The sequence below is a fragment of the Haliotis rufescens genome, unplaced genomic scaffold (genome assembly GCF_023055435.1).
Source record: "Haliotis rufescens isolate VD_foot unplaced genomic scaffold, xgHalRufe1.0.p SCAF_60, whole genome shotgun sequence".
Lineage (NCBI taxonomy): Eukaryota > Metazoa > Mollusca > Gastropoda > Lepetellida > Haliotidae > Haliotis > Haliotis rufescens.
This window is the reverse complement of record NW_025964335.1, coordinates 2,686,215-2,707,769: the sequence shown is the minus strand read 5'-3', so window position 1 is coordinate 2,707,769 and position 21,555 is coordinate 2,686,215. Positions and strand designations below refer to the sequence as shown.

General features: G+C 42.8%; 1 protein-coding gene across 3 annotated transcripts in view; it reads right to left on the bottom strand.

The window, feature by feature from the left end:
* The window catches only part of LOC125375872 (glucose transporter type 1-like), a 45,473-nt gene extending 29,624 nt beyond the window's left edge, over window positions 1–15,849 (bottom strand). The window contains exons 1-2 of one of the 3 annotated variants that reach the window (XM_048386787.1): window positions 15,741–15,849; window positions 4,517–4,632 (exon numbers count right to left, since the gene is read on the bottom strand). The gene's annotated coding sequence lies outside the window, so the exon portion shown is untranslated. Of the gene's footprint in view, window positions 1–4,516; window positions 4,771–15,740 lie in introns of those variants that run through there. The other 2 variants (XM_048386788.1, XM_048386786.1) reach the window with 2 other exon arrangements.
* Between the last annotated feature and the right edge of the window lie 5,706 nt (window positions 15,850–21,555).

Genomic DNA, 21,555 nt, shown 5'->3' with positions numbered 1-21,555 from the left:
CCTGCATTCGACATCACACATCGTGGCAGTGACGGGCAACCCAAATCTCTATAGCTATTTGTGCCATGCTGCGTAAATAACGGTGATAAAGCCATTTCCATATTCGTATAGAAATAGAAATATCTGCCCAAAGTGGAGTCGATTGTACGATTCCGACCATATCAAGAGCATGTGTTCATGAATCACTATCAAAAAGTGATGATACCAGTTGTTCTCGAAAAGGTGTGCGTATCTTGCACCGGTCACAAACACATGCGAAGGCAAGTCAACTGTTCACCTGAGTGAGTGAGTATGGTTTTACGCCGCTTTTAGCAATATTCCTGCAATATCACGACGGGGGACACCAGAAATGGGTTTCACACTTTGTACCCATGTCGGGAATCGAACCCGACCACGACAAATTGACCTGAACCTGTGCAGATATATATCTAACTGTATCTATGGTCACCACGTTTTGAAACAAACGCCCCATGGATCAAGGAATGGAGTATTTCCTAAAGTTTGTGGGATTGACAAATAGACAATAGACAATAGCATGCACGTGTGTGTGTGTGTGTGTGTGTGTGTGTGTGTGTGTGTGGCTGCTTGTACTAGTCCGGACTAATGCCGATTTATAGTGCTAGCTCACTGAGATACCATGCCCCAGTTTAACATGAATACCCCACTCAGACACAGTATACTGACTCCGAACCGACCAGTCCTTGTTTTAAACCCCTTAATGCCTAGCGCCAGACAGGGTAACAACAAGTACTATCTTTTAACTTCTTTTGGTATGACGCGGTCGGGGATCGAACCCCGGACCTTCCGCTCTACGGGCGGACGCTCTACCTCTAGACCACGGAGGCGGTCCCACGCAATTGGAATACGATGACATACATCAACCAAGTCAGCGAGCCTGACCACCCGATCCCGTAAGTCTTTCAACAAGCGTAGTCGCCTTTTACCCTCAGCATGGGTTGCTGAAGACCTATTCTATGCCGGATCTTCACGAATCGGGCTACGTGTAACACGTTTAGCAGTGAAACACGTTTATTCCCCAAAACACGACCCCATTCTTGGGGTGCCCCGGGATTTTATCTTCAACAGTCTGCACAAACATTTTTATAGTGATCTTGTTCCATTCAACGTAAAAATATTATATCCTAAGCATCCCCCGTCCCACTTTCCCCGAAGAACGTTATATAAAGGGGCCTTATTTAATGATACAAAGCTAAGGTCAGGGCTCAGATAAGGCCTGGGTCAATATTGAGGACACTTGTATAATACCTTAAAATCATCTCAACATGCCATTAACCCAGATGACGGTTCGCGAACTGTGTCATTCGAGTTTCCTATTGGTTTTCTACTCATCCAGCAAGGGGCGGTCGGGTAGCCAAGTGGTTAAAGCGTTTGCTCGTCACGCCGAAGACCCGAGTTCGATTCCCGATATGGGTACAATGTGTGGAGCCCATTTCTGGTGTCCCCCGTCGTGATATTGCTGGAATATTGCTAAAAGCGGCGTAAAACCATACTCACTCACTCACTCATCCAGCTACATTTTTGTTCACGGTGGATTTTCATCTCGGCAGTTCAGGGTCCCGTTCCACAAAGCGATCGTAGCGCTGCGATTGTCGTAAGTCTATGTTAAAGTATGTGAGTTACGATTGTCTTAGTGCTACGATCGCTTTGTGGAACGGGGCCTAGGCACACTGTAGCATACATATCTATAGTGAGTGAGTGTGTTTGATTGAATGCCGCTTTGAACAGTATTCCAGTTATATCACGGCGAGTAAGCTTCTTGTGGTGAAAAAAGTAGCTCACAAACGTTTATCATTCCATCTGTACACAACTCATGGTTAAATATCAGTTCAAGAGAGTACTGTAACAGTCGTAACATTAAGCCATAACATCAAGGGCTGTACAAATAAGTGAGTGAGTGAGTGAGTAAATGCTTTACGTCACATCGGCAATATTTCAGCCATACCATATAAAGAGAAGTTATACATTTTTAATACATATATTTAAACTAAATAAAACCTGTCATCGATGGACAGTAAAATTACTAAAATATCACAGATTAATGTTTAAAACTAGCATACAACCATAAAAAGATATCACTAAAAGAAACAGTACAATATAAAAAGGGCTATAGATCGCCAGCAGCTGAAGGTAGATCACCATGCTAGGGTCCATGGGGACTTACAGTACTTTTGCAACCTGCATGGACCCCAGCCGGATTTACATCATCCCCTCAGCTGATGGCGATTATTGACAAATTTAGCCAGATTAAACGCACACATATTCTACGATTAAAATTGTGGTGGAAAAAAATTACTTCGAATGACGTGGTCTCTCTGGAGGACAATCATTTTACACTACTTTAACCTCCATCAAGGGTACAGCCACTAACAATGATTATCTCAGTTAACATGTTTCATTCAACCAATTCTAAAATGTTTATTAATTACAAAACATATAATCAAAATTTAATCAGTTCAAGAGAGTTAAGTAGTCAAACAGTCGTATCATTGGGCCATAACATCAAGGGCTGTACAAATATGTGAGTGAGATTGGTATTACTCTGCTTGGAACACTAATTCAGTTGTTTGAGGGCGTGTAAGTTTGATTTGGGAGGAACGCTTGAAGTGATGCAGGTCCCAGAGGCCTGCCAATTTGGTGAAAGCCACAACAACGGGAACGGAGCTATTAAAGAAACATAATGGGGTTGAACCGGGATTCGAACCCACAATGCTAGGTTTCTGGCGTGCCCAAGAGAAGCAGCTCTGCACAGCGAATCGCGGCGCCCTAATGTAGGTCACCCGTGCCCCCTGCATATCGAGAAGTTTCGTGAGAGGTCATATAATCATCATGCTGTGTACATGGGTTGTCAGCATAATATATAAGCCATCGTCTGTACAAACATTCCGCCCAGTGTTTTATATCAGAGGTTGACGGTTTATTCCTCGCGGAATAGCTCTTGTGTGGCCACACAATGGATTTATCTCACAACGGTATATTTACCACAATTTACATGTGAATGCGAAGCTTTTGTTTGTCGCCGTATTGCCATGTGAGCTCCTGACGACGTTTGTTTGTGTTAAGGCTCTGTTCAGCGCATCTTAAGCCAATGTTAAAATACGCTGAGACGCTGATTTGGTGTAATAAGCTTGAGTGAGTGAGTATGGTTTTACGCCGCTTTTATCAATATTCCAGCAATATTCCAGCAATATTCCAGCAATATCACGGCGGGGCCCGGGGACACCAGAAATGGGCTTCACACTTTGTACCCATGTCGGAAATAGAACCCGGGTCTTCGGCGTGACGAGCGAAAGCTTTAACCACTAGGCTACTCGACCGCCCCGTAATAAGCTTGAAGACGGCGGGGTATAATTTGACGTACTTGCAACACTGTTACATTGTATGTGTTCAGTTTGACATTAGCAACTGACCGTCAGGATGGGAACCCAGCTATGAATGCTTGTCTTTAAAGGCGATTTGATAGATCGGGTGGTCTTGCGTGGTGACTAGTTGATAGCGTGTCATTGTTTGTTTGTGGTTTAACGCCGCACCCAGCATTATTCCAACGATATGGCGGCGGTTTGTAAATATTCGAGTCTGGACCAGACAACCCAGTGATTGATATCATGAGCACCAATCTACGCGATTGGGATACGATGCATCAACCAAGACAGCGAGCCTGACCACCCGATCCCGTTAGTCGCCTCTTACGTCAAGCATAGTCGCCTTTTACGGCAAGCATGGGTTGCTGGAGATTGGTCGGGTCCATCATTTCTCTGACGAGCGCAAACAAACAAAACAATAGCGTGAATGAACTGACCGATTTGCGTGAAATTGTGGCAAGACAAAAAAAATTGCAATCATGATGGGACAGTTGTGAGTGAGTGAGTGAGTGAGTGAGTGAGTGAGTGAGTTGCATCGGGTATAATATCGCTTTGAGTTGTATCTCAGTTACATCAAGGCGTGTCAGCTTGATGTTGGATGATAGCCCAAAGTGATGAAAAGCAGGGGAAGCAGGGATTCGAACCCACGATCTTATTTGTCTGTCACATCTGAGGAACACAAGAGTTTAAGGTATTTTGACATAATTACGAATAAAAAAGTGACCACATATCCCTCGACAAAAACCTCTATGTTATTTGTTGATGTTATCATAGGATACCAGACGCCCGTGGTCTGTCCTTTGAACCGAACATCGGTGGTTCGATCTCCGGCCACGTCATGCAAAAAAGTCGTTAAAAGGCCGCATGTATGTTTAACTTGCTTAGCGTTCAGGGAATAAAACAATGACTGACCGGCGCGAAGTCATTATAATGCGTCTGGGTGGGGTATCCATGTTAAATTGCCAAATGGCATCTCAGTTGGCGAGAACTATAAAACCAGCATCAATCCGGACTAAACACACGCGCGCGCGCGCGCGCATGCACATCGATATATAAGTCCAATAATCTTGAGCGTTAAACCATTTCACTTCAACAAAACCTCGTAACATACATGTACCAACAGTAACAGGGCTTACCTAAAAAAGCAGTATTCCAAATGTATCTCTCCTTCAGCAAATGCGGCCAGCACACCAGATCCGTGGCTTGCAAGAACGCATGAACTGTCGAGATATGTCCCTAATCCTCCCCGTCCCTGCAATAGGAGATAATGTCCACAACTGTGTCCCACAAACTCACAACAACGTCCCGGGGGAATATCAACCCTCATGAATACCCATATCAGAATACCCGTTCTATATATCTTCCCAAAGTAAACACAAAGCGACCTTGTGAGGAGCTTTCACGAGGCACTAGTAGGGAGCTAAACATTGATGACAATCGTGTATGTACATATGTGTACACACAACAGACGTGCCTTGGAATATACAACGTGATTCTATAGGTGAATATGTATACACTTTATGTATATGTTAATGTCAGCCGCTTCTGCGCTGAGCAATATTTTCAACTTACCAGGAAAGCTGGGTGTGAAATGGGATTTCGCGTCGCGTTCACGATTTATATATTTATATTGCGAAGTGAATGCATGTGTGTGTGGCTGCTTGTACTAATCGTTTCTTCTTTTATTACCCCTGCGGGAAGGAGGTGTGGGTTAGTACATTTCGCTTACAGCTGATTGGATGTTTCAGAATGCTGTCATTTGATTGGTTGCCGGAACTACTTTCTTCATCCACATATGAGGTTCATTCATCTTTATACCACAAACAAACCACACAAATTCTACCGAACATAAGTTTTCATTTTAAATTTAGGATAAACGTTTACATTTGTTGCCAACGCTTATGGCTTACACAATACATTGATAGGATTTCTTAAAACATTGAATATGCATGAATAATCATCTGCTACCTCGTAGAACGTGGAACGTAAACAAACATGGCGACAATTGAATGCTCTAGTCACGATCGATGAAATGGTATTTGAAAGAGTAAACATGGAACAGTTTGTCAAAACAGAGATCGGTGAGCTTCGGATACATGTTCTTCCAGAAACAGTGTCTTCAGTGTCTGCCATACAACCCCCCCCCCCCCCCCCCCCCCCCCCCCAACACCGCGGTCTTTCCATCTCCCGAGTCAACTGACTGTAAAGGTCCACCCTTGCCGAACTAGACCGGAATTTCTGGATTCGATCGTAGCGCCACCAGTGGCTATTACGAGTTCTATGTCCCTCATATTGGCCAATCAGATTTCACCTCTGATATCACTTTCATTTGCTTCAAACAATATAGCGGCGACCAGAAAAGACGATCTGAACGATAATCAAGATCTATATTGTAATACAACGGGTCTTACTTTACGAATTGCATCAAATAACGTAAGCACTTTGATTGAAAACCTGAAAAGATTTGGAAAATATCTGTTGAGGCTAAGAAATAGTACACATGCTTTGCAAATCCTGCAATCAACCGAAATCTGCACGGTATTTGATGTTGTTTTTGTTACGCGATTTTGATTAGAATATGCATAGATTCGTTAGTCCAGCCCAAATATGACTCCATAATTCCAGCCTAGTTCGGTAAGTGTTGAAACTGGACTTTTATAGTCAGTTAACTCCCTAACCTCGGGAAGTTGAAATCTTTCCAACATTCAAGTTCCAATGCACCGAATGAACCCGTTGCTAGGCCTATGTCCGCGCACACACTCTCCACTGCGGTTTGTGACTCGACTGTGATACCCGTAGCTTCAGCGGTACAAACACATGACGTGGTTCTACCATCCAATTCATCCAATGCGCAATGACGACCGCGAAACTGGTGAATGGATTGAAGGAAACTGCACGTGTTTGATTATTTATATTAATTATCAGATATCCTATGCCACCTACTATGAATTACTTAATGTTTTTAATGACTGAAAACAAAATGATTCCCAGTGTTGAATGACGGAATATTTGGTTTAATATTCCCAGATATAGATACGTTTCAAATGAACTATTTTACTATCGTGGAATCATAATGTAGTTGGACTGTGCTTCGGTGAAATTCCAGGAATTTCACACTCGTAGGAATATACCAAAATGTGATTTCGCCTCACTTTTATTAAGGTGAATTTTGGTGTTTCTTTTTAGCTTGTTATGTTTAAATTTGACAATGGGTAATAAAAACAATAAACTACTTGTGACGAGAAATGACAGGTTATCTGTCCCTCGTGAATTTCTTTGTGGTAAGTCACTCCCCAAAGCTCGTGACTTACAAAATTAAATTAGCTCGTAAACCGTCCTTCCTCGTCACTCGTAAGTTATTGTCTATGTATCTTAACAAACACAGAATTTATTTGCTTGTAAGATCGTGATATAAAGAGCTAATGATAAATAATATTGTTGTTTTTGGTGGATGGATTGGTGGGTAGGAGTTGTGGTGGCACGGACTAATACCGATTTTATAGTGCTAGCCCACTGAGATACCATGCCGCAGTTTAACATGGACGCGCCATCCAGCCACACACACTCGGGGACTCGGTGCCGACCAGTCCTTAATGCCGGCCTATAGTCAGCTGACCAGTCATATAGTCAGCTGAGTTCGTACAGGTCAAGATACCAACTATCTTGTACAGATAAAACCTGTCGGAAACATCACCTGGCTAACGGCCGTGTTGCTGGCAAACATGGAGGATCGGTGATGGTGGTGGTGAGGTGAATGGGTCTAGCTTCGCCTTCAAATTATTTATGTACTTCACTTATTTAGCGACGTACACACATGTACACGTGTATGTGCGTGAGTACATTCATGTGTGTGTATTGGCTTGTACTAGTCGGGACTAATGCTGGTTTTATTGTGCCAGTCCACTGAGATAAATATGACGCAGTTTAACATGAATACGCCAACCACCCACCCACACTCAAACTCCGAGCCGACCAGTTCTTGTTTTATCCACATAATGCCGAGCACCAGACATGGAAACAACGAGTACCATCTTTCAACGACTTTCGGTATGACGCGACCGGGGATCGAACCATCGACCTACCGTCCTCCGAGCAGATGCTTTAGCTTCTTGTAGTACACCATGGGGGCGATTTTCTTTAGCAGCTACCTTATACACCAGCGCCATTTACACAATATATTGTTGATTTCAGAATTGACTATATGGATCGAAACATAAAAACCGATGTATATACGGCTGATTTACGTAAAATTTGCAAACCAGTTTTTACGTTTATATCTCCATAACACACACATATTGAGGTCAATACTTATAAATAAATACGTACTCATTAATGGCTTCACATACCCGGTACTTCTGATAAAATTATTAACACACCAACAAATGTAGAAAACATCAGTGAAAGCCCCGCCCATTCTATTAGCAGCCAATCGGGAAACAGTAGTCGGTTGGTGGGCGTGGTCTACTTTCTGTACATGTAGGTCTTGTATACGTGTGTCACGTTGTCGTCGTGTGTCTTGTACACGTGTGTTATGTGCCGTTGAGTGTCACGTACATGTAGCTGTTGTACACGTGTGTCATGTTGTCGTCGAGTGCCATGTTGTCGTCGAGTGTCTTGTTGCCGTTGCGTGTCATGAACGTGTAGGTGTTGTACACGTTATGGGGTGTCGAGTGTTGCCATTGTGTGTTGTGTCAGTGTGTGTCATGTAATATGTGTCGTGTTGTGGTTGCATGTCTTTGTGCATATCATGTTGTTGTACGGTGTACTGTGGTGCGTAGCGTGTGTCCTAGATTGTGTCGTGTCGTACAGGAGCTATTCTACAGTGTTTAACGTTTGAGGCAGTAAATGTTTGTACAATATAGTATGCTAACATAAACATAAGCCTTTCTCGGAACGCGCAGCAAATATTTGCATGATAAACATCCACTACCAAGGACCTGGGAATGTAAATTCTAAGCTAACATTAACACTGGATATGTTGTATGGGTGGGGGTAGGTAGGAGTAACACTGGTTATGTTGTATGGGTGGGGGTTCGTAGGATTAACACTGGTTATGTTGTATGGGTGGGGGTAGGTAGGATTAACACTGGTTATGTTGTATGAGGGTAGGTAGGATTACCACTGGTTATGTTGTCTGGTTGGGGATAGGTAGGAGTAACACTGGTTATGTTGTATGGGTGGGGGTAGGAGTAACGCTGGTTCTGATGTATAGTTCGGGAGTAGGAGTAACACTATTTATGTTGTATGGGTGGGGGTAGGTAGGAGTAACACTGATTATGTTGTATGGGTGGGGGTAGGTAGGAGTAACACTGGTTATGTTGTATGGGTGGGGTAGGTAGGAGTAACACTATTTATGTTGTATGGGTGGGGGTAGGTAGGGGTAACACTGATTATGTTGTATGGGTTGGGGTAGGTAGGAGTAACACTGGTTATGTTGTCAGGGTGGGGGTAGGCAGGAGTAACACTGGTTATGTTGTCTGGTTGGGGGTAGGTAAGAGTGACACTGGTTATGTTGTATGGGTAGGGTAGGAGTAACACTGGTTATACTGTGTGGGTGTGGGCAGGCAGGAGTAACACTGGTTATGTTGTATGGGTGGGGGTAGGTAGGAGTAACACTGGTTATGTTGTATGGGTGGGGGGAGGTAGGTGTAACACTGGTTATGTTGTATGGGTGGGGGTAGGTAGGAGTAACACTGGTTATGTTGTATGGGTGTGGGTAGGCAGGAGTAACACTGGTTATGTTGTATGGGTGTGGGTAGGCAGGAGTAACACTGGTTATGTTGTATGGGTGTGGGTAGGTAGGTGTAACACTGGTTATGTTGTATGAGGGTAGGTAGGATTACCACTGGTTATGTTGTCTGGTTGGGGATAGGTAGGAGTAACACTGGTTATGTTGTATGGGTGGGGGTAGGAGTAACGCTGGTTCTGATGTATAGTTCGGGAGTAGGAGTAACACTGGTTATGTTGTATGGGTGGGGGTAGGTAGGAGTAACACTGATTATGTTGTATGGGTGGGGGTAGGTAGGAGTAACACTGGTTATGTTGTATGGGTGGGGGTAGGAGTAACACTATTTATGTTGTATGGGTGGGGGGAGGTAGGTGTAACACTGGTTATGTTGTATGGGTGGGGGTAGGTAGGTGTAACACTGGTTATATGTTGTATAGGTGGGGGTAGGTAGGAGTAACACTGGTTATGTTGTATGGGTGGGGGTAGGTAGGAGTAACACTGGTTATGTTGTATGGGTGGGGGTAGGTAGGAGTAACACTAGTTGTGTTGTATGGGTGGGGGGAGGTAGGTGTAACACTGGTTATGTTGTATGGGTGGGGGGAGGTAGGAGTAACACTGGTTATGTTGTATGGGTGGGGGGAGGTAGGAGTAACACTATTTATGTTGTATGGGTGGGGGGAGGTAGGTGTAACACTGGTTATGTTGTATGGGTGGGGGTAGGTAGGTGTAACACTGGTTATATGTTGTATAGGTGGGGGTAGGTAGGAGTAACACTGATTATGTTGTATGGGTTGGGGTGTTTTTCGCTCAGGTGGGATTGGTCATTGGTGTCTGAATCAACCCTCGTCTGCACAATGTGTTCACATGCATCCATACTTAAAGTACATGTTACATCCCATGTCTGCTTTTCAATGCATTTCTCTAGTTACCATTTATACAGGAGTTATAAACCTGGTATCACAAGCCAGACGTGTTTGTCAATACGAAACTTCCATATGAACAGCCCCGACACGTCCATGCCACATGAACGCAACAACTGAGTGTTTTCATCTGCCCAAAGTTACTGGGAAGTCAGGATAGATATACCTGACAATTAACCCCGTATGTTTGTGTATGAGGTCCGCCCTGTCTGTCTCGGCTGAGTTCAATAGCACATTATGCTACGTGCTGATGTGGGGTGCCCGATGACTGTGAATACGGTGACAATGAAGGGAATTCTTTTGCTGTTATTATTGAATTCTGTTATCTAGAGAGCAATAATGATAGTGTCACGCCATTCATCAATGGTTGTGAAGGGTGAGGCCTTAACGTAGTGACAGTTGACTCAATGACAAATTCCTTAATTCATCCCATGTGACTGTTTATGGGGTTTTAGCATGCTGTAAACGTAATATTGCTAGCTGGATTTATATGGTGACAACTGGATAATCATGGGATCCGTGAGGATCTGGGTAGAATAGGTCTTCAGCAACCCATCCTTGCCGTACAAATTGACTATGCTTGTCGTAAGAGGCGACTAAGGGGATCGGGTGGTCAGGCTGGCTGACTTGATTGATGAATGTCATCGATCCCAATTGGGTGGATCGATGCTGATGATGTCAAGCACTGGATTGTCTGGTCCAGACTCGATTATTTACAGCCGTCATATAGCTGTAATATTGCTGAGTGCGGCATTAAACAACAAACAAGCAAGCACGGATAATCATGGCACTCGTCTGCACATTCTGATGCGCTTTGGTGTAGATAGAGACAGCAGAAATGCTCGCTTTTGACAATGCTTTGGTAAGTGTATTTGTAAATTCTTTCTCCATGTTTGTTTGTTGTTTAACGCATCACTCCGCAATATTACAGCTATATGACGGCGGTCTGTAAATAATCGAGTCTGGACCAGTGATTGATATAATGAGCATCGATCCACGCATTTGGGATACGATGATATACATCAACCAAGTCAGCGAGCCTGACCACCCGATCCCGGTAGTCGCCTCTTACGACAAGAATAGACGCATTTTACTGCAAGCATGGTTTGCTGAAGAACTATTCTAATCCGGATCATAACGGGTCGATTTTCAAATAATGTGATAACGTTTCCAGTGGCGTTAACCTATCGTCGAGTGTGTTCCGTGACTGACGTTATCCAGTTGTCGGAATTGGGATCGATGACATGTATCAACCAAGTCAGCGAGCCTGACCACCCGATCCCGTTAGTCGCCTTTTACGACAAGCATAGTCGCCTTTTACGGCAAGCATGGGTTGTTGAAGACCTATTCTACCCCGGATCTTCACGGGTCTCTTTCACCATGTAATTTATGACATTACAGGCCAATTCTCGAGCCTGCTGATAGGTGATTTAAGCATGCTTACCTGCTTTGACATGTTTATCTGTTTGTAATTAACTTCAATCAAACGACGTTTAGTTGTGGTATTTACTTGTCAAAACGAGTTCTAAATTGTCTTACAAGCAACACTTGTGTCCTCGGGAGCGTAGTCAATTTCATCGTCATGACATGCACGTGCACAACATGCGTTAACCCTCTCTACCTGTAACCAACCAAATTCAAGCCACACTCTGTGCACCGCCACCTTGTCTCAAACCTGTTTTTTTTTTGTTGGTTCAACTTATCCTGGATTACCGGTAGGTATGAAATTAAATCATATGTCAATGTTTACGTCGTCAACAAAAGCTTTGTTATGTCCACTTATCTGTTCATCTCTTATCATAAGCTGGAATATTGCTGAGTGCGGCGTTAAATAACAGACAAACAAACAAACAAAAGCTTATCAGCTGTTAAGGCCAGTCAAAAATATATTGTTGTTATTGATAGAATGAGAAGGGAAAACGGATCTTTTAGAAAAATGTTTTATTTCATCTATTAAAGTAAACTTGATTCTTTGTTTGTTTGTTTTGTTTGTTTGTTGTTTAACGCCGCACTCAGCAATATTCCAGCTATATGACGGCGGTCTGTACATAATCGAGTATGGATCAGACAAACCGGTGATTGACATCATGAGCATCGATCCAAGCACTTGGGATCTATGACATGCATCAACCAAGTCAGCGTGCCTGACCACTCGATCTCGTTAGTCGCCCCCTACGACAAGCCGAGTCGCCTTTTACAGCAAACATGGGTTGCTGAAGACCTTTTTCTACCCCGGATAAAATTTGATTCTAATATGTACCACAGTGTCCCCTTAGGCCACGCCCCCACATCGCGAAGAAGTAAGAGACAGGACCGAGGTCACAGCTGATATCCCCTGGACATCTGACACACTTTAAATTGCACGACGTCTATAAGGTTAGAATTTGGAGCAAGAACTATATTTCACTTTAGGTAGTGTTAAATAATATAAACACTATCAGGGGCGTGGGCAATGTTAGGGTGAGCGGGTCTTAAATACAAGCCTTCCAAATTCACATTTCCTTTTTCTCGCCAAACTCAAGTTATTTTTTTGTAGTAAACAAGATTCTGACTGGTTTGCTTTACCTGCGTTCAATGAGTAGGATATATCATATTTTCGTTGTTACTTCGAAATCCTGGAACAATATTTGGTTCTATGCTGCAGAGCCCTTTGTTTGTTTGTTTGTTTGTTTGTTTGGTCCTTGCTTGACGCCGCACTCTGCAACACCCCAGTTATATGACGGCGGACTGAACGTTTATAGTGACATGGTGAACGATAACCGTCGGGTTAGTCCGTTCAGTTTCCTCTTTCCACAAGCATTCCCACTGACTTCTGGGAACATACATAAACTACGTTTATAACGAACACGCCTATAACGAACTGACGGATATACCGAACCTACTTTTTGTCCCGACTATTTGCTGTCGTTATGCTGTATATATGCTTATAACGAACTACGGTTATAACGAACTAAAATTAGTGGTCCCTTTGATTTCGTTATAACCGTAGTTTACTGTATATCCTTACCCGGACCCCATGGGCAACATAGCGGTGAAGGTGACATAAATAGATCACTGAAAACTAGTAATGACACCAGGGCAAGTATTCACACAATCTGCATAAACAAGAATGTGTTTATTGCCTGACGCCGCACAGCACTACTCCTGCAACACGACGACGACGACGACGACGGCCTGTGAACATACCAGACAATCAAGTGTAGGACCTAAAAAATCCCGTCACACGACAACGTATTTCCTGATTTTGTTGTAACTAAAACGATTTGCTTTTATTGAATTACGTCTGAAGAGTTTAAGTGAGATTGAGGACTGATAAGGACTAACGCGCAATCAGGGCAATCGATTTGCGTTTCATGGTAATATTTCCACTCTGCAGCATGATTGAACTAAAACACGCAAATATCTGAGTAAGTGAGTGAGTTGGGTTTAACGCCGCTTTTAACAGAATTCCAGTCATATCACGGCGTGTCAGCTTAATGTGGGAGGAAAGCCCGAAGTGATGCAGGTCTCAGACGTTTACCACTTCGGTGAAACCAACGAGCACGGGTATGGTGCTGACAAACCTAGAAACATAATCAGGGCGAACCGGGATTCAAACCCACAATCATAGGTTTCTGGTGTGCCAAAGGGACGCAACTCCGCACAGCGAATCGCGGCGCCTTAGACGACTGGGCCACCCATGCCCCCTAAAGTTGTAAGAAGACACAAAACGGAAAATATATATACCATCTATGACATGTTGGTATCATGTCATATATGAATATTGTATGTGTACATGCATGCCCTTTGTACTGTTTGAACCACACCCCTGGTTTGTAGAGTAAAACGCTGTTTTTTTAAAAATCACCAGACAGATTAGACGCCATTATCACTCACTCTTGCAACTTTAAATATTTCATCGATAAATCTCGATAGGTTCTTAAGTTCTCTTGCATTTTGATTGGGCAAAAACCGCCTAGATGTACACAAATTGAAATATGACAAGATGACAGCATTTCAAGCATGGATATATGTCTTTTCCGTTTTGCGTTTTCTTGCAACTTTATATATTTCATAGATAAATCTCGATAGTGTTTAGCTCTCTAGCGTTTTGATTGGACAATAACCGCTAAAATGTATACAAATTCAGATAAGCAATGGGTCTGTATACACGTCTATGTTTTAACAGAGCTTGGCATCTAAATAAATGACATCCACCGACCATGCATAACACGACGTTCAAGACATCCGTTCCCCTTCGTACTGCTCCGTCATATGTCACGACACCGCCATCTGGGCGACAGTTGGGTGTCATATACAACGCCACGGTGCCTGAGGACACCATACAGAGATATTACAGCAAGTACCGTAAACCCTTCACAAACTGACCATTTTAGGTAAACACTTCGTCGCTCAATTCGGATTAACCATGCTTGACAGCACAGTATACTACGTTTATAACGAACACGCTTAAAACGAACTGACGGATATAACGAACTTACTTTTTTGTCCCGACTATTTGCTGTATTTATGCTGTATATATGCGTATAACGAACTACGGTTATATCGAACTAAAATTAGTGGTCCTGTTGAGTTCGTTATAACCGTAGTTTACTGTATTTCAGTAATATCAGCTTCCTGTAAAATAAAGGGAAACCCGAAGTGGTCGCCGTGTTCAATATAAGGCTGGTTTGTTTATTTGTTTGTTTGTTTGTTTGTTTGTTGTTTAATGAGGCACTCGGGAATATTCTGTTTAAAGAATGTTCATTTCACAGGAACCATCCTGGTATGGCATGGCATGGATCGTATGTCGGCTCACGTGACGTTAATACGTTATGTTAGTACAGTACGATTTATTTGTTTGTTTTTTGTTTAACGCCGCACTCAGCAATATTCAAGCTATATGACGGCGGTCTGTAAAAAATCGAGTCTGGACAAGACAATCCAGTGATTGAGATCATGAGCATCGACCCACGCAATTGGGATATTATGACATGCGTCAACCAAGTCAGCAAGCCTGACCACCCGATTCCGTTAGTTGCCTCTTACGACAAGCATAGTCACCTTTTTACGGTAAGCATGGGTTGTGAAGACCTATTCGACCCCGGATCGTCAAGGGTCTCAGTACAGAACGAAAACCTATTAGGGCCCAAACCGTAGTGACACACCGTAGTGACACAAAACCCTCGTAACTACATCATTAAGACCTCGTAATATCGACTTTATTCTCGTTATTACAGTTTTCTTCCCGTAATTACGACTGTCAAGAAAAATACATGTTTTGCGGTTTTGACCCCTATAGGCTTTCGTAGTTACAGTAATGAACATATGACCTATAGCTATTTCCATAAATATCAAATATAATAAACAAGCATAACGGAGGCTGCATGATTCAACAACCGAACGGATAAATAATGTGACAGCTGACGCAAACAATAGATTCACGTTATAACGAAACAGCTCCCGATATTACGCGGCTCGTGTCACGAGTCCCGCACAAAGTGAAATTTATGTCATGTGCATGAGGTTCACACACGGCCTTCTCCACAAATAAGTTCTGCAACACAAAACTTGTTCACGGTTGAATAGTCGCAGCGTGTTTGTCATAAACAGAATATGTTTAACAATCCGGCGAGGCAAGTGTACACAAAACATATGCCCAATAGGACATATCTGAAATATTTACGTAAATTTAACCACCTCAAATACGATATGAATGGCCGAATCTCTTACCTTCGCATCGTGCAATGGGGTTGTTACTAAATCCTATTCCAATGTGACAAGATTATAATTAAAACGAACTCGGCGTTACAAAAAGTGTCACAGCTGGCTTGAAAGGATGTCCCAGTGTGTGTGTGCGTCTATAGTCTGTTTCAGTTTTCAAAGGCTTCGTGAGTGTATTTGGCTTTGTTTACTTGTTGCTTACAAAAGCTTACAATGTTTTACTTGGATACTTTTATACATGTTTAAATGTACATACGATGTCTCATAAGGCTGTAAAGGCTGGGTGCAATACCGATGATAATTGTTTTTTGTTTTGTTTTATGCAGTATGTATATGTTATTTTCACGTGACATCTTAATAAAATACTCTCTCTCTCTCTCTCTCTCTCTCTCTCTCTCTCTCTCTCTCTCTCTCGTTGTTTAAAGCTGCGCGCATCATCATTCAAACCAATTGATGGCGGTCTATAAATAGCCGAGTCGGGACCAGACAATGCAGTGATTGATATGGTCTCATAACCGATTAAACTTACACAGCTTTAGATTTACTGTTGCCTTTTTACTGTACGCGTTTCGTAGTCTGAAGAGTGAGTGAGTGAGTTGGGTTTAACGCCATGACTAGTATTCCGGTTATATCACGCCATGTCAGTTTGATTTGGAAGGACGCCCGAAGTGATGCAGTCTTGGACATTTATCACTTTGATGAAACCCACGAGCAGGGGTATGGTGTTGACAAATGTGGCATTTTCCAAACGTATATTATATTGTTTGCTTGTTTGTTTGTTGTTTAACGCCGCACTCAACAGCAATATTCCAGCTATATGACGGTGATCTGTATATAATCGAGTCTTGACTAGACAATCCAGTGATTGACATCATGAGCATCGAATTACGCAATTGGGATACGATGACCAGCCGATCCTATTAGTTGCCTCTTACGTCAAGCATGGGTTGCTGAAGACATATTCTAACCCGGATGTTCACGGGTCCCAAAGATGTAGATGCTCGGGACTGTCACGGTGACTGTATTATAGACCCGTGAAGATCCGGTGTAGAATAGGTCTTCAGCAACCCATGCTTGCCGTAAAAGGTGACTATGCTTGTCGTAAAAGGCGACTAACGGGATCGGGTGGTCAGGCTCGCTGACTTGGTTGATGCATGTCATCGTATCCCAATTGCGTGGATCGATGCTCATGATATCAATCACTGGATTGTCTGGCCCAGACTCGATTATTTACAGACCGCCGTCATATAGCTGGAATATTGCTGAGTGCGGCGTTAAACAACAAACAAACAACAATAACAACGACTGTATTATGTGAAGAACCGGGTTAGAATTGGTCCAGCAACCTATGCTTGTCGTAAGAGGATAGGCTTGCGTCCCAATTGTGCAGATCGACGCTCATAGTGTCAGTAACTATCCAGACTAGATTATTTACAGACCGCCGTCATACAGCTGGACTTTCGCTTTATCATGTTAAACGATCAACAAACAAAAGAATTTTGTGGAGTAATTTACTCTCGAATATTTGCAATAGCATAACAGTACTTGCCACGCCCTGAATTGATTTCCGGGGTCACGCAAGGCCCAATCGCCTGAGGCGCTTGTCGTTGTGCGGAGATGCGTCCTGAGGCGTGTTTACTGTGTTGAATTTGCAACACGACTCAAAGCATTAGATTTTATAGTCGATTATCCCGCCCTGTGCGGATTTCGGGAGTCATTGGTGCACAAATCGTTTTGTGGCACCTCAGTTTTGCTGTGAAGGTTAAATTGTTTGTTTGTGTGTTTGTTGTTTAACGCCGCACTAAGCAATATTCCATCTATGGACGGCGGTATGTCAATAATCGAGTCTTTCACATCAACCTGAAACATCCTAGTATGCCATGTCATGGATCGTGTGGTGGCAGTTTTTCTTATGACGATAATACGTTATGTCAGTACAGTACGAATTATTTGTTCGTTTGTTGTTTAACGCCGCACTCAGCGATGTTCAAGCTATATGACGGTGGTCTGTAAATAATCGAGTCTGGACCAAACGATCCAGTGATTGAAATCATGAACATCGATCCACGCATTTGGGATACGATGACATAGATCAACCAAGTCAGCGAACCTGACCACTCGATCCCGTTAGTCGCCTCTTTCGACAAGCATAGTCGCCTTTTACGGTCAGCATGGGTTGCTGAAGACCTATTCTTATCCGGATCATAACGGGTCGAGATTTCTTTTGAAAATAATGTGATCACGTTTCCAGTGGCGTTAACCTATCGTCGAGTGTGTTCCGTGACTAACGTTATCCAGCTGTCGGATTCTACCCCGGATCCTCACGGGTCTGCTGTGCAGGTACGTCATTTAGGCGTGTCAGAAACCTATTAACGTGGGTTCGAATCCCAGATTTGCCCCGACTATGTGTCTTGGTTTATCATCACCATAGTCAAGCACGTGGGTTTGGTAAGGCATAAGGGGGCACGGGTTGCTCAGTCGTCTAAGGCGCCTCGATTCGCTGTGCAGAGTTGCGTCCCTTGGCCACGTCAGAAACGTATGATTGTGGGTTCGAATCCCGGTTCGACCCGATTATGTTTCTAGGTTTGTCAGCACCATACCCGTGCTCGTGGGTTTCACCGAAGTGGTAAACGTCCGAGACCTGCATCACTTCAGGTTTTCCTCCCACATTGAATACTGTTAAAAGCGGCGTTAAACCCAACTCACTCACTCACTCACTCACTGGTAAGGCATAAGACCGGTAAAACCCGTGAAATAACTGAAATTTGGTTCAAGGCGTAAAACAAACACCACTCACTCACTGTATGTATTTTTGGATACGACTGGGTCCCCAGCTTGTGTATCACGTTTGACGTTTGTGAGGATCAGATGGTCACGTTCTGTGGCAAAGTGTATGTTACTTTACAAAAGTTGTGATTATTTGAAGTAGTTCATGAAACAATGCAATACATGATAGACACAATTTTATGGATAACAACTTCTTTAATACTGTAAAAAAGCGACGTTTCGGTATAGATCCTTATACCGTTGTCAAGCAAGACTGAATGAGGGACATAGTGCAGAATATATATAGCAAGTGGAGGATTAACAGTAACAACAAGGGCATACATGAGTGGGATAACATAGGTAGTCATCCGCCAACTTCTAAGTAATGCCTATCAAACAAGTCATGCAATACATGTTGACAAATTCTAGCCATCTCCTGACATCACCAAATCAACATTTTAAATACATTCGAATGGATGTTGTATTGACGAGAAAAATTGTTTGCCCTGAATTTTCAGACGCTCTGTAAATGAAATTTATTTTGATCGTCTTTGCTCCAGTAAGATGCAATACTTCGTATGAAACGAGTGATAGGGATTTACACAACACATCCTGACTCGAGGTTCGCTACCTCAAACATAAAAGAACAACACCACACAACACAGTAGTATCATCCCCGTTGTTTACAGACCGCCATCATATAGCTGAATATTGCGTGCGGCGTTGAAAACAAATAAACAAACAAATCAGACATTATGAAATATCACCATAACTCAAAGAAGGGTAATAAAATATTTGAAATCAAATGGAGTCACAATAGAGTTACGTCCCTTCGTTAGTAACGCGTCGGGCGTGGTGATGGGGGTATGGTATGGTACACGTGTTTTAGTGCTGTCTGTGATTATGGAGGGGCGGTGGGGTAGCCTAGTGGTTATACAACCACACCTACTCACTCACTGTGTATTGAACCACTTGCGTGTAAGGGGGATGTTGTAAGGGGGTGTTTGTACGTTTGTCCGGTGGGGGTGGGGGTGGGGGCAGCGTATATGTATGCATGTTGTGTGTAGGTAGATGATGAATGCTTGCTGTGGAGTGATGGTATGTAGCTATTAATATAAACTATGTTCGCTTTATATATTTTATTTACTGTGTGTGTATTTTAATATTTATTTTACTGTAATGTAACTTATTGTATTTTATTGTGTCTAATAGGCCATTCTTGGTCGGACATTTAGTACAGTTGTATACGTATCTTCTCAATGCTTGAAGTCACACCAAAAGACGTTAAAAGATGGTACTTGTTGTTACCCTGTCCGGCGCTCGGCATTAAGGGGCTAAAACAAGGACTGGTCGGCTCGGAGTCAGTATACTGTGTCTGAGTGGGGTATTAATATTAAACTGCGGCATGGTATCTCAGTGAGCTAGCACTATAAATCGGCATCAGTCCGGACTAGTACAAGCAGCCACACACACGTACATGCACGTCGCTATATAAGTGCAATAATCTTGGACGCGACGTTAAACCCAATTTCACCTCACCTCACCTCACCTCACCTCACCTCACCTCTCTTCATCTGTGTGGTCAAGTCCTGACAGGCAACTGATCCGCTAATGGTAGGAAGTATCGGCTCCATGAAGATCCGGGTTGGAATAAGTCTTCAGCAACCCATCCTTTTCGTAACAGGTGACAAAAGGGACTGGTGGTCAGGCTCACTGACTTGGTTGATGCATGTCATCGATTGATTGATAGATCATTTTACGTTTTATAGGTGTTCGGGCAACTTGGCCCATTTACACCTCGCCCATAATAAAGGTTTAAGTACCTTGATATTTATAAACTAGTAAAACTGCCAAACGCTTTAATATAAGCGAGAATGACATTCTGAACGTCATGGCGAACGGTGTTCCTAGAACATAAAAGTCCAGCCAATGAGACGTCAATATTGAGAACGGTGAGAGACTCCACCATTTTCTTATGTTGATTTACATAGTTTGGACAATTTAGTAAATAAAGAGCCACATGTCATCGTATCGCAACTGCGTGGGTGGTTGCTCAAGATGTCAATCTCTAGATTTTGTGGTCCAGACTGGATTATTGACAGCCGTTATATAGCCGGAATATTGCTGAGTGTGGCGTTTAACAACAAACAATCAAAACTAAGTATCGGTGTAGTTGATTAAGGGGGCGTACTTTCGCCAAAGTTAGTTTATAAAACTGAAGTTATAAAACTTTGTACCACCTGAACATAGACAGTATTTTCATAAAATCGAACATAAATGCAAGGATTGAAAACTTGGTTATAAAGTTTATTGTAAACATATAGTATGTATACACAGAGAATACTACACTCATTCTCGTTAGATAACAATTTTTTACGAAACAAGTGGACTTCCAATGATATCTGACCGAGCGAAAGCGAGGTCAAATACCATAGATAGTTCACGAGTTTCGTAAAAATGGTATGTAACGAGAATGAGTGTGGTATTTTATTTATTACCTACGTTAAATATATTTAATTGTAAATACAAAACAACTTTCGTTCGTTGACAGACCAAACTGAAACCGGTTGCAAAATCTGGTTGCACATGAATATTGATATATGTCCAAATATGGGCATTGTTGACATTTCTATGCATACGCTTTAACAACATGCGCCTGCAGTTGTGTTTGCAAACAAAACAGCACCGACGCTCAAGATCCTTTTGGAAGAATTTCTTCAACTTATAATAATTCAAGCGCCATGTTGTTAGTACGCAGGGCACCTGTAAGAAAATTTGAAAAGTCACATTAGCGCCGGGCTTTGAATATCGGACCAACCAGTCGGTCACTCGCACTGTCGGTGTTCCGGCTGTGCAATCAAAATGGTTCGGTTTCCTTGATCAGTCAGCTGAATTTATATCATGTCCGTACCATTTTGGAAGAGGGAAATCATATTGTTCGCCAGAGACATTCATGTTAACTGTACCACCCTATACTGAAGACGTGAACATCAACAAATTCAAGTCTGCTTGCATGTCAGTGACAACTTCGAAAGAAGGGCAAGGTCACCACCGGAAT